Source organism: Vigna unguiculata, chromosome 2 (assembly GCF_037176805.1).
Source record: "Vigna unguiculata cultivar grain cowpea cultivar isolate G323 ecotype 2 chromosome 2, ASM3717680v1, whole genome shotgun sequence".
Lineage (NCBI taxonomy): Eukaryota > Viridiplantae > Streptophyta > Magnoliopsida > Fabales > Fabaceae > Vigna > Vigna unguiculata.
In genome coordinates this window covers 37,005,032-37,018,053 of record NC_140793.1, presented here as the reverse complement: position 1 = coordinate 37,018,053, position 13,022 = coordinate 37,005,032, and the positions used below count along the sequence as shown (strand labels likewise).

The window sequence follows — 13,022 nt, the reverse complement described above, 5'->3', positions numbered from 1 at the left end:
GATGAGTCAAAAGTTGTATACCCGTTAGGTTTGGGGATGGGGATGGGGATGAATTTTTATTATGGGGATGGAATCATGATACCCGTACCCGCCCCGCTCCGTTGCCATCCCTACTTTAACCTAAAGAAAATAACGTTAAAGATGATAAATTTGAAAAGTTTCTCAACAATGTTATTCTTTTTGCTGACTATAGGACTCAAAATTGTAAAACTGAACGAAGATGAATTACTAGAAAATCAAGTATAAAATGTTATTTACATTTAAATTTAATTTTTGGTGATGTCTTAGAAATTTGGTTAGAAGAGCCTGAAAAATAAAAGTTCTTTAGTGTTTGACTACACTTTTATTTACAAATAACTATTCCCCTTCTTTGTTGGCCATAAGAAAAAATAAGGAATTGTGTATATTATGTTTATTACATTAGATGTTAAAAAAATTAATGATTTTTTTTTTTATATTGTATGCTAAGTTGTTTGTGATGACTAAATTAGACATGTTTATGCTTTTTTATTTTGGTCAATAAAAAAATGATTATAAATATTTTCATTTTCTATTGACAAGAAAAGAAAACAAGAATTCTGCATAATTTAGTCATCACAAACAAACAACTTGATCATACTACATAAAAAAATTCCATCATTTAAACAATTGATATAATGAATATTTAATACATAATTCTTGTTTTTTTCTTTTGGCTAACAATAGATGAAAACAAATTATGCAAACAAATGTGTAGACAAACACTACAACATTTAAATTTTTAGGTTATTCGAACTCAATTTCTTTTAGAATAGTATGAGCATTTATGAAAATCTAATTTATAAATGGATAATGTTTATACTTTATTTCTTGGTGGTTTTCTTTTGTTCAGTTCTACACATTCGAACTCTTATAGTAAACAAAAACAATGACATTGTTGAAGTTTAAGATTTGAAAATCCAAATGGTCTACCACTAGGAGTGTGTTATATTCAGTCACATCATCTAGTTAATTGTATCTTCGGTTTTTGAAGTAGGCAATGGTATTGGTCGTCAACTTTTCCCAAACTGGTTTTGGATAATAGTAAGTATCCTGTTTCATTTTCCTATAACATAAAAGTGTGGCAAATGAACAATCAAGCAAAAGAAATTTCAGATATTCACTTCTCCAAAAACACTTACAACATACATATATCATCCATATTCTTGAGTTTTATATGAAAGAATTTATTTTGTCATTATTAAATTTTGAAAGAATGTCTCATTGTAGGTGTATAAAATTTGAAATATTTCTTTCTAGTCTTCTTTAATTAGACAAAGTACCTAATGATTTTGAAGAAAGTAAACTCCTAATAATAACCCATATTGAATATTCAACTTGATTTTTTGAGCAATATCAATTTAAATGCATTAGATTTTGGAGATATTGCTTCCGAATTGTCATCACAGTTTTTAGTGCCAAATTTCTGGTATTTGTTGTTTAAATTTATTTTACTGCAGTAAAACTTAGTTTGGAAGATATATAAAAGGTAGTAGTATTATAATTATTAGAAAAATCTAGAAATTTGTAAGCATCATAGAGATTCTATATGAATCATCAACTTGAACCATCATGTACTAATAAACATCAACTTAAATTATAGGGAAATTATACACAACCTTAACAACGAAGTGAAAATTTCATGAATTTGACACAATATTTTATTATTTGAAAAGTGGAGAAACATAACCTTAAATTTGAAACTTGATCTTCGGTGTACTTTTATTCAATGATGGAAAAACATAAACTTATGGAAAAAGCTTATAGTTCTTTGAACTCTCTGTTGTGTGTTTGAATTTTCTTTGTTTTAAGTATTTGGTATGATTAATGTTATAATGTTGCAGGTTGGATGGGAAGTTGATTTATGAAATTTTGGGGATTGATTGGGTTTAGTTTAAACTGAGTTTGAATGTTTATCTGTTTGGTTCTGAGCTGGTATTGATGAGGTTGTGTAATCAGTTGAAATACTTTGATAATTTGATGAGGGTGTTTCAAGATTAGTTTTAAAGTTCTCAGTAGAAATTCATACAACCTTTTTCATATGCCATGAAATATTATTATATACCTTTGAAAGAAGTTTTAGCGTAGATTTGCTGCTAAAAAATTCGGGTTCCATTTTTTATAAGGGTTGTTTTTCGGAGTTTATTTTCTTCAAAATTATTAGGTTCAAAATTATTTGGTATGAATGGACAAAGTTGATACATCTACAAGTTGATGCAAAGTTCAAAATTATCATGTATGATGCACAAACATAAAATATTTGTTTTATTTCTTTTTAAATAAATATTTCTTAAGAAGGGGAAAATGGATTCTTTGATATAGAATTGAAGAATACGAATGTTGTTGTGCATGTAATCAACGCAATCAGTTGGAGAAGTTTATCTTTTGTTATTTCTCCTTGTGCTTGGGGAGAAGTTGATGGCTAACATTCTTGCTTGATTTAAAGATGAAAAATACGGTTATTAGAGATTTTGCGGTGCATAATATTCTTAGATGTAGATATTTGGGCTTTTAAAGTTTAAACTTTAATTTGAAGAAAATGATGTTGATAATGATGATTAATGTCAAAAGTTCTTCAACAATGTAATTGCTTTTGTTTATGTGAGAATTCGGAATTGTAGAATTGAATGAAGTTGAATCACCAAAAAATTAAGTATAAACAATTTTTTTTTTACAAAAACTATTCCCATATTTTGTTTGCCATAAGAACAAATTAGTTATTGCGTATAATGTGTTTATTATATCTTGTATGTTTAAGAAAAAAAATTAAATGGTATGATCAAGTTGTTTTCGGTGATTAACTTAGGTATAGTATCTGGTTTTTTTTGTAAAAAAAAATGAACATATTAATGCATACAAGTTAGTGATTGCAAATAATTTGATCATACCGTTTAAAACAAATTCATTCTTTTTAAACATCGATTGTAATGAATAAATTATACATAATTCTTATTTTTTTTCTTATACAAAAGATGGGAATAGTTTTTGTTAAAAAAAAAATTGTAGTCAAGCATTACAGAAGATTTTTTATAGTCCTCTAACAGAATGATTTTTAGAATAGTATCACGAAAAACCAAATTTACAAATGGGTTTTTACTTTACCCTTTTGCTTTATTTTTTGTTGGTTTACTTTTAGTTTGACAATCCCAAACTGAACAAGAGCAATGACATAACTTAATTTGCTTTGGTGTTAAGTACAACCACATCTAGTTAATTATATATTTGGCTTTTTAAAATAAGCAACAATGCTAGTCGCCAACGTTTTCCAAACTAGTTTTGGATGATAGTATGTATTTTGTTTTAATTTTAGTAACATAAAAGTGCGGCAAATGAACAATTAGACAACAGAAATACCAGTTATTCACTTCTCCAAAAACTTGCCCTCACAACATGCACATACATCTATATTCATGAATTTTATATCATGCGACTTTAGTTCCTATCTCGTGTAGTTTCCCTTTTTTAATTGTCGTTGTAAAAGTGAGAATGTGACTGTAATTTTCTTTCTTTCAGCTTATTAAATGCCAATTTCAAGAGTTTAGCATTGAGGTCAGAAGTACAAAACATTATTTCTGGACTTAAGGTTAATTTTTTTTTTTTCTCTTAATAGAATAAAATTTTGTGTCACTTGATTCAACAAGTTTTCACTTCGTTGGTTAGACTATCTATGGTTTTCTCTAGGATTCAAATTTGATGTGTAATGGGTTGTTTCTAGGAATTATTAGGTACTCCTCTTCTTGTACCAATGAGAAATATTTTAAAGTTGATACAGCTGTAAAGATTTAGGACAAATAAATATTTCATAAATAGTCGAAATGAATTGTTTCATATAAGAATTCAAGAGTAGAAATGTTGTGCATGTAATCAACCCAAGCATTGGAGATGTGGATCTTGTGATATTTCTTGTGTCTAATTGTTTTTCAATACAAGCAACAACTGTATATGTTATTATCAGTGAAGATGAGAAACAAGATATTTACTATTAGTCTGGAACCATTTTTGGGAAAATTTGACGGTTAATATCTTTTTTTAATTCAAAGGCAAAAGATACAATTATCTAGAGATGTGATTTTGTAAAAAAGATGAGAATAGCCTTTGTAAAGCAGAGTATAGTCAAACACTACAGCATTTAGATTTTCAAGTTCCCCAAACTGACTTTCTTTCAGAGTGTGAGCAACACAAAAAAAAACTAAATTTGCAAATGAAAAACGTATATACTTGATTCAGTTTCATTTTCAGTATCTTGTTTCATTCATCCTCCATTCTTTTTTTGATTTGAACACTCTTAGTATTGTGATAGAGGTAATTGATCTAGAGTGGTGTTCGGATTTATAATTTTGTGCCTCCGCTATTTTCATTTGCATGCATTTATGTTTAGATCGTAATCTGTGCTATGCTTATTGTGATTATATCTCGTTTTTGTTTTTTATTAATGTGTTTATATTTCTCGAATGCTTGTATACATTCAAACTATGAAAAATAATTTTTTTTTATGCGCATTAATGTTTGGTTATGGTTGGGATGGAATTATTGAAGGTAAAACAAAGAATCAGAGGTGGAATTCAAATTAGGATGTGTTTACATTCAAATTATTTTGCATAAAACTATGCTGTGGTTCACTTGTGAATTGTGACAAAGAAAACTTGTTAGATTGTCCAACATCTTCTGTGAATCTTTATCAAAGTAATCCAGTTTTATATTTTCTGAGAAAATAAATGAATTTTGAATCTTGTGTGATGTATTGCAAAAATGTACCTGAAAATATGAAACTGTATCATGTTAGTCTTTGAAAGTACTAAACTTTCCTGAAAATATAATTCACCGATAACATTTCACAATTTTAAGAGTCTGTAGAAAATTCCAAAAAAAATAATAATAGTTGTACTCAGCTTCCTAATCCTTGCTGGAGAAGTGAAATTATTTTTGGACAATGAATAAATAGAAGTGGATATAGTGTCTCATAAATACGAATGTCAGCATTCATGACTTTAACAATAAATAGAATCAACTGAATGTTAAATATAACTTTCATGTTTTGTCTGTATATAATTATTTAAATTGTACTTTAGAATAAGATTGAGGTGTATTAGAATAAGTTATGTCTTCAGATTATTGATTAAGCTTAAAATTTAGTAAAATTTTGCAAGTTAACTTAGTTGTACCCTTCAACATGTTCTTGATCTGATGGATTTCCTTTTAAGGAAAGTAAATGTAATAATTTGTTGTGTATGTTTGAACGAAGGAGAGATATCGCTGTTATACACATAAGTATATTTTTATCCCGGAAATGTCAAATCATTTAAAGTATTTGTATGTAAATTTTTTGTTTTGAAATAAAAAACAAGCCTTGAATTTAATTTAATTGGATTTAAATAGTGATAATTTGGATTATTATTTTTTTGGTGTTGTATAGTTTTTTTTTTATGTTTTTATAGTTTCTATATTTTATTCTTATTCGTCCTCGATTATTGGAATTACATAACATCGTTTTATCCCATCAATTCTTTATTTGAAATAAATGAACAGGTTACTTAATTTTTCTATATACATATACTTTAATAAAATCTTTAATGATTAATTCATTTTAAAAATGAAAAATATTTAATTATTATAAAAACTACAGTGATTTATTTAATTATTAATTATCAATTCAAAATTATTAATATTAAAAATATTATGTATTATGGTAAAAGGTTGTAATTGGATTATAAATTAATTTTTATGATTTTTATCATTAGTTATTAAAATTTTAACTATGAAAAATTTTGTGTTTGAGTATTAATTTCTAAAATTGAAATTTATAAGGGGGTTTATTATATATAACTTGAAATTAATTAGTTAAAGAAAAATTCCTTACGTGAAAGGATCATCAGGTTAGCCGATCTCGAAGAACAGGGTATTGCAGATAGAATACATCGATGAAGTACGGGTAGAACATATCAGACTGAAAAGTATGGTTCATTGGTGGCCGTTTCTTCATGGATTTTGATATATATATATATATATATAAATATTCAATTTTATATTAAAATATTAAATAAAATTTTATGAGAATCAGATATTTATTGATTTTCTAAAGATTAACAAAATCTAGTTGATAATATTTAAGAATATGAAAAAAAAACAAATATTTAAATTAAAAAATATTTTAAATGTTTTTGTAGTGTGTATGTATAAGATTATTTAATGAATCATGAATTTTTTAATAATTTAAATAGAAATATAGTGGATTTTATGTATATTCACATTCTTGTTTCCACATCAAATTTAAAAAGTATTTTAGATTGTCGTACCTATATCTTATTATGAATTTGTTATCAAAAGAGGAACGAGTTGGGATAAATTAAAATCGGAATTTTAAATAGCGTGTATGAAAAATAATTAATGTAATAAAATATAGGAATACGAAAATGATTAAAACAAAATAATATAAGGAAAATAAATCGTAATAACTTAATATATTAAAATTTAATAAATTGTATTCATAATTATCGAAAACTGTAATTAGAAGAATATATCAAAAGAAGTTATTTGTCGTCAATCTTCATGAATAAAATTAATATATTTTTTTTTATAGAGTAAATAAAAAAGAATAATGTCATTAAGTTATTTTATAGGATAATTAATGAGTACTAACTAATATTTACTGCATTAATAAATTTTAACATTATTAAGCTTTTGATGAATGTAAAATTGTGGCCGCAAAATCAAATATTGTATTAAAATTTAATCGGAAAGTGTTGTGGTGTATTACAGCTGAATTTTAGTGTTATTAATTTTTAATTGAGAAACTAATATTTACTGCATTAATATTTTAGTCAAGTAGGTGTGAGAGTGTTTTATTGAGAACACATATAATAATGTAAATTTTTCTTTATGTTAATTTTTAAGATTTAATTTAAGTTAAATTTATTCACTAAAAAATATGAATAAGCAGTGCAACATAAAATATTGAAAGTGGAATTACTATTGTTCTTGAAAACAAAATATTTGGACACATAAATATTTTAAACGTGTTTCAACACAACAATTAATTTTTTATTTTTTTTTTCATATTTTTCTCTCCGGATATACACAGAATCAACTTCAAATCTCATCATCACCAAACACTTCAAATCATTCAAGAAGTTTTCAATTTTGTAGCGAAATCTCAATTTGGTCTCTCATTTTTATTTCACTCGATTGAGTCTCTATTTCGAAAAATTCGTTGCAATCAGTTTCTTTTCGTTGCACAGTAACGATGTTAATTATGTGCCTTATGTGAGCACGTGGTTTTTTTAATTTTTTTAATTTTTTTTTAATTTTTTTAAAAAGTTAATTTTTTTTTTATAATTTTTGTGTTTAAAAATTAAAATTGTCAGGTATCAATCTGACATTTTGCCACGTGGTAGGGATAATATGATGTTGTTGTGATAGTGCCACGTGTCATTATTGGATGTGAAAATTCTCAATGTAGTCCCTGAATTTGTTATTTTGTCTCAATTTGGTCCCAATTTTTTTAAAACTAAATCAATTGCATCCCTATACCAAATTTAATTTTTATACAAATTTACAATTATATTTTTATTATAATTGATAATTTTAACAAAATTAAGTTCATTTAAAAATATATTTTGTATTGAACTTTATTTAAGTATTGTTTTAAATATTTATATACCAATTATTTATAGATAAATGTTAGAATTGTTATAAAATTTTAAAAAAATTTATATTTAAATTTATAATGTTTTTATTTTTAAAGCAATTCTACCATTTATCTATAAATTATAGATATATAAATATTTAAAACAAAATTTAAATAAATATCAATACAAAATATACATTTAAATAAACTTAATTTTGTTAAAAATATCAACTATAATAAAAATACAATTGTAAAATTTAAATAAAAAATAAATTTGATATAGGGATGAAATTGATCCCATTTTTAAAAAATTGTGACCAAATTGAGACAAAATAACAAATACAGGGAGTACATTGATACTTTTCACATACAATAGTGACACGTGGCACTGTCACAGCTACATTATGCCACGTGGCATAATGTCAGATTGATTCGTGACAATTTTAATATTTTTTTAATGTTTAAAAAAAGAAAAATTAAAAAAAAATTAAAAATTAAAAAAAAATAAAAAAAAAACACATGCTGACATATGGCACATAATTAACATCGTTACTGTGCAACGAATTTTCCAAAATAGGGACTCAATTGAGTCAAATAAAAATTGGGGATTGAGGACCAACTTGAGATTTGGTTACAAAAATAGGGAACTCTTGAATGATTTAATCTGATATTTTTTAATTAAGAGACCTAGTTGTGAGTATAATACTGTAATTAAAAAAAATAAGTAACTAGTATAAACTGATGGTAGAAGAAACAAATATTGTAAATTTATTTTAAAAATATATATTTTAACAATGGGAGACCATTTAATATTACGTAAAAGATATTCTTTAATAGGAAGATGAACAAAAAATAAAAAAAAGTTTTTAAAAATTGGTAAAGACGATGAGATGAAAATATTATAATATAGTTGCTCATTACGTAGCAATAAAATAAAAGTTAGTAAAGACTTTTTTGGATTAAATGTACATAAATAAAATGAAAGATAAAAATGTTACAGATAATATAGTTATTTATATAAATAAAATTGACCGAAAAGTTTAATTATGATTCAAATTATTATGAGTTTAATAATATGAAAAAATGATAAATATATTTTTATAGATGTAATTTTTTTATAATTATAAATGTATTAAATTATGTATTATTTTTATTAAATTAATCACAATAATATTGTTAGACGAAAATTCGTCATTTGGTTCTTAGTATATGTTAAACCCATCTGTTTATTCATCACCTACTCATTCATATGTACTATAAAAATTTAATTAATTAGAAAAATAAAATAATTTTTGACAAAAATTTTGGTGATAAAGTTGACAAAGTTACCATAACTTTTTTATTTCTTAGCGGAAGTTAAGATAATAAAATAATAAAATTTTAGGGTTTTTTTATTAAAAATATTATTTATGAAAAGTTTGTCGACGAAAACTTTCTCAATAGTATAAGAACTCTGGTGTGTGACTGGGTGGTGGTAAAGCGTGCTACAATAATAGGTCTTTCAAAATTTAACGCATCAGTTTCAAGTTTTAAATCTCTGAACTAATTTTGGTATAATTTTTTTTTAGTATGTTAAATTAGTAGGTAAGAGATAAGTAAAAGTTGATCTGTTAGATTATTTTCGATTAAAAATTTAAAAAATAATTTACAAAATAATTTTATATTATATATTTTAATGATATAAATGTATAATAATATAATAACTTAAAGTATTACTTTTATAAATTAAATTTTAATTATTAACTATTATTACTAATTATATGAAAAATAATATAATATACAAATATAATAATGATTGTAATTTATTTAATTAGAGAGTTTAATTGATTACCTAAAACTTTAAAAAGTACTTATTTAATTAATTATATTTCTAATATTTATATTTAAATAAACAAATTTTAAAATTTAAAATTAAAAAAAAGGTAACGGACAAGACTCACCTATTTTACCATTCTTTAAAGTATATTCAATCAAATCCAGCTAATTAGTTTCATAAATGGTTAATAATTCATTTATTTTTTTGTACCACAGAGTAGAATACAAAAAGGTGAAAGAAAAGAGAGAGACACAGTCACATCACATCGTAAACAGACGAAGAGTCGCATTATTATTTTAATAATAGAATAAAAGTATGTATTTCTTTTTACCGTTACAAATATAATAAACAAACAATAAATAATACATTAAAATAATTTTGGATGGAGATTATTTAAATTGGTTCGCTGCAGGATCTGGGACTCAAACCCTAGAAATACAAAAAACTGAGATTGTGGATACTTCCATGCTCTGTCCGCCATATGGTTTTAATGCGTTCAGATCTGTGAATCAGAAAGTGAATGTGAGTCCTATTGTTATCAAAACCGCGATATGCTTTTGATTCCTTCAGATCCGTGAATCAGAAAGTAAATATGAGTGGCATTGTTTTCAAAACCGCGATGTGCTTTTGATTCTTTCAGATCTGTGTATCAGAAAGTGAATGTGAGTCGCGTTGTTATCAAAACCGGCAGAGTTACTGGTAAACCCTAAATCCTACATTTTTTCATCTTAGACTACAAAGTTTGAATTTTTCTGAGTTTAACTGGCGATGAAGATGAAAAGGCCGGAGTTACGGCTGCCGTTTACTTCTTAGATTGATGAACTTTATGGTTTAGGGTTTTCTGAGCCAGTAATCGTTATTTTGTTTTCATTTTCATGTCATTTTTAGAAAAAATGTTGAAACATGGTAACGAGGGAAAGAAACATAGGAGTAGTGGAGAATTTAAAGTTTGGATCTTTCCTAGTTTATCTGGCGATGATGAATAAAATGCCGGACTGCTGCCATTTATTGGCAGTAGAATGATGAACTTCATTGTTTAGGGTTTTCTGAGCCAACACTCCCCACAGCTTGTTCTTTTATGGTTTCTTTATTTTGGATGATTATTGTTACTCCCAAGTGTGTTCTTTACTTTAGGTTTTATGTCTCTCCCAGTTATTATTAATATGTAGTATCTTTTAATGTGTATTTATGCTGTTTAAAAAACTTGTGCAGATTATTGCTGTGTCGGTACACATCTATTTAAAAAGTATTTATTTCTTGAGAAAAGATATAATGTTATTTTAAGTTTGTGCATGCATAGTTTTGGTGGAATGTTTCAAATCTTCGGAGGTTTATAAACTTTGAAATATATTAATTTGGTATTCTTTAATAGACGAAGTACCTAATAATTTCAATGAAAGTAAACTCCTAATAACAACTTGATTTTTTGAATATTGAATATTCAACTTGATTTTTTGAGCAATATGAATTAAAATGCATTAGATTTTAAAGATATTGCTTCCGAATTATCACCCAAGTGAAAATTTCTTGAATCAACTGCCGCAATATTTTACTATTTTAAAAGTGGAGATACATAACCTTAAATTTGAAACTTGATCTTTAGTGTACTTTTGTTCAATGATGGAAAAACATAAACTTATGGATTACACTAAATTTTATTCATACATTAGTTCATCACCATCATCATGCGACACACATTTTACTTTGATGAGTGTTCTCATTCAGAGGTATTGGAAATTATTTACTCTCACTAACAGTAAATTAATTGGTTAAGATAATTATAATTTAAAAGTAATAAAAAAGAAGTCATTTTGAGCCTATATTTTTGCCCAATTTTTGTTAAAAATGATATTAACATTAGCATTCTATTCTTGTTCCCACCTGATTTTCTCTAAGAGTCCAATCCTTATTTGCTCCTTACACCCTTTTTTTTCTTATTTCTCCACCCTAAACAACCCTCTGCAATCTTTGTTTTTTTCTTTTTGGTCAATAAAAAATGAACAATTTAATATGTTCAATTTTAGTTGTCCAAAGAATGAAATAGAAATTATGTCAAATTTAATCACTAGAAATAGTTTGATCTAGTTTGATCATATTACGTAAAAAAATCAATGTTTTTTAAACATTCGGTGCCATAAAGAAAGGAATTATGTATCACATGTTTATTACCTTCGATGTTAAAAATGAAACTAAGAATTAATTTTAAGTAGTATGATCAAGTTGTTTACAATGACTAAATTGGGCATAATTTTGTTTTTTTCTTTTGGTCAACAAAACATGGACATATTTAATATATTTATTTAAATATATTCATTTTTAGTTGGTTAAAAGAATAAAATAGAAACTATGTCTGATTTAATCACTGAAAATAGTTTGATCATGTTACTTAAAAAAATCATTGTTTTTTTAAACATTCGATGCCACAAAGAAATTATAACACGAAGAATTATTTTTAAGTAGTATGATCAAGTTGTTTGCAAGGATTAAATTGGAAATAATTTTTGTTTTTTTCTTTTGAACATATAATATATTATATATATGTTCATTTTATATGTCTATTATTGGTTGATCAAAAGAACAAAATAGAAATTATATCTAATTTAATTATTAAAAATAATTTGATCATATTGCTTAAAAAACAAATAATGAGAATAGCTTTTGGAAACAAGAGTATAGTCAAACTAGGGATGGTAAGAATATCCGTGTCTGCAGATATCTGCAGATAAAATCTGCGACAGATAGTTACTATCCGCGGGTATTTATTACCTGCGGGTAGTGGGTAACGGGTATTTTAATATCCGGTTATAAACGGGTCGGGTACGGTTATCATACTATCCGTACCCGCGGGTACCCGTTACCCGCAAAAAATTAAAATTAATATTTAATTTATATTTTATTAAGTTAAATTTAATTAAAATTAGAAGTAACAGTATATTTTATTATGTCAAATTTAATTATAATTAGAAGTAACAATATATTTTATTATGTCAAATTTAATTATAATTATAATTATAATTATAATTTAATTTTATTTATATTTTATTTTTATAATTTTATATTAAAAAATTTATAAAATTCATATTTTTTTAAATATTTGCGGGTATTGGGTATTCACGGGTACTCGCGGGTTTTAAAAATATCCGCGGGTATTTTTTAAGCGGGTACGGGTAAACGGGCGGGTAACAGGCAAATTTTTTTTTAACGAGTCGGGTACGGATATCATACTATCTGTGCCCGACCCGACCCGTTGCCCTTAAGTCAAACACTGCATAATTGTAGTTTCATTCTAAGCAAGCGATGGTGTTAGCCTTCAATTTTTTCCAAACTTATTTTGGGTAAAAGTATGTAGTAACATAAAGTGTGGCAAATGAACAATCAAACAAAAGGAATACCATAGATTCATTTTCAGTATTTTGTTTCGTTCATCCTCAATTCTTTCTCCTCCACAAAACCCTACCGCACAGCCAGTGGGTCGTCGCCCAGACCTCCAGCAGCGAGCGCCAACCCCAGACGATGATAATTGTATGTGCGTTTCATTAATTTTGGGATTAAATTGTTTGTGTT

The 13,022-nt window shown here is 25.8% G+C and overlaps 2 non-coding genes across 2 annotated transcripts; both read left to right on the top strand.

Annotated features, from left to right (window-relative positions):
* Positions 1-10,221: 10,221 nt before the first annotated feature.
* Positions 10,222-10,308, top strand: LOC114174780 (small nucleolar RNA snoR113). Its single transcript, XR_003602741.1, has one exon. It is a non-coding gene; the product is annotated as a small nucleolar RNA snoR113 (small nucleolar RNA).
* Positions 10,309-10,428: 120 nt separating this feature from the next.
* On the top strand, positions 10,429-10,513 carry LOC114174781 (small nucleolar RNA snoR113). The gene has a single exon (XR_003602742.1). It is a non-coding gene; the product is annotated as a small nucleolar RNA snoR113 (small nucleolar RNA).
* Positions 10,514-13,022: the final 2,509 nt, after the last annotated feature.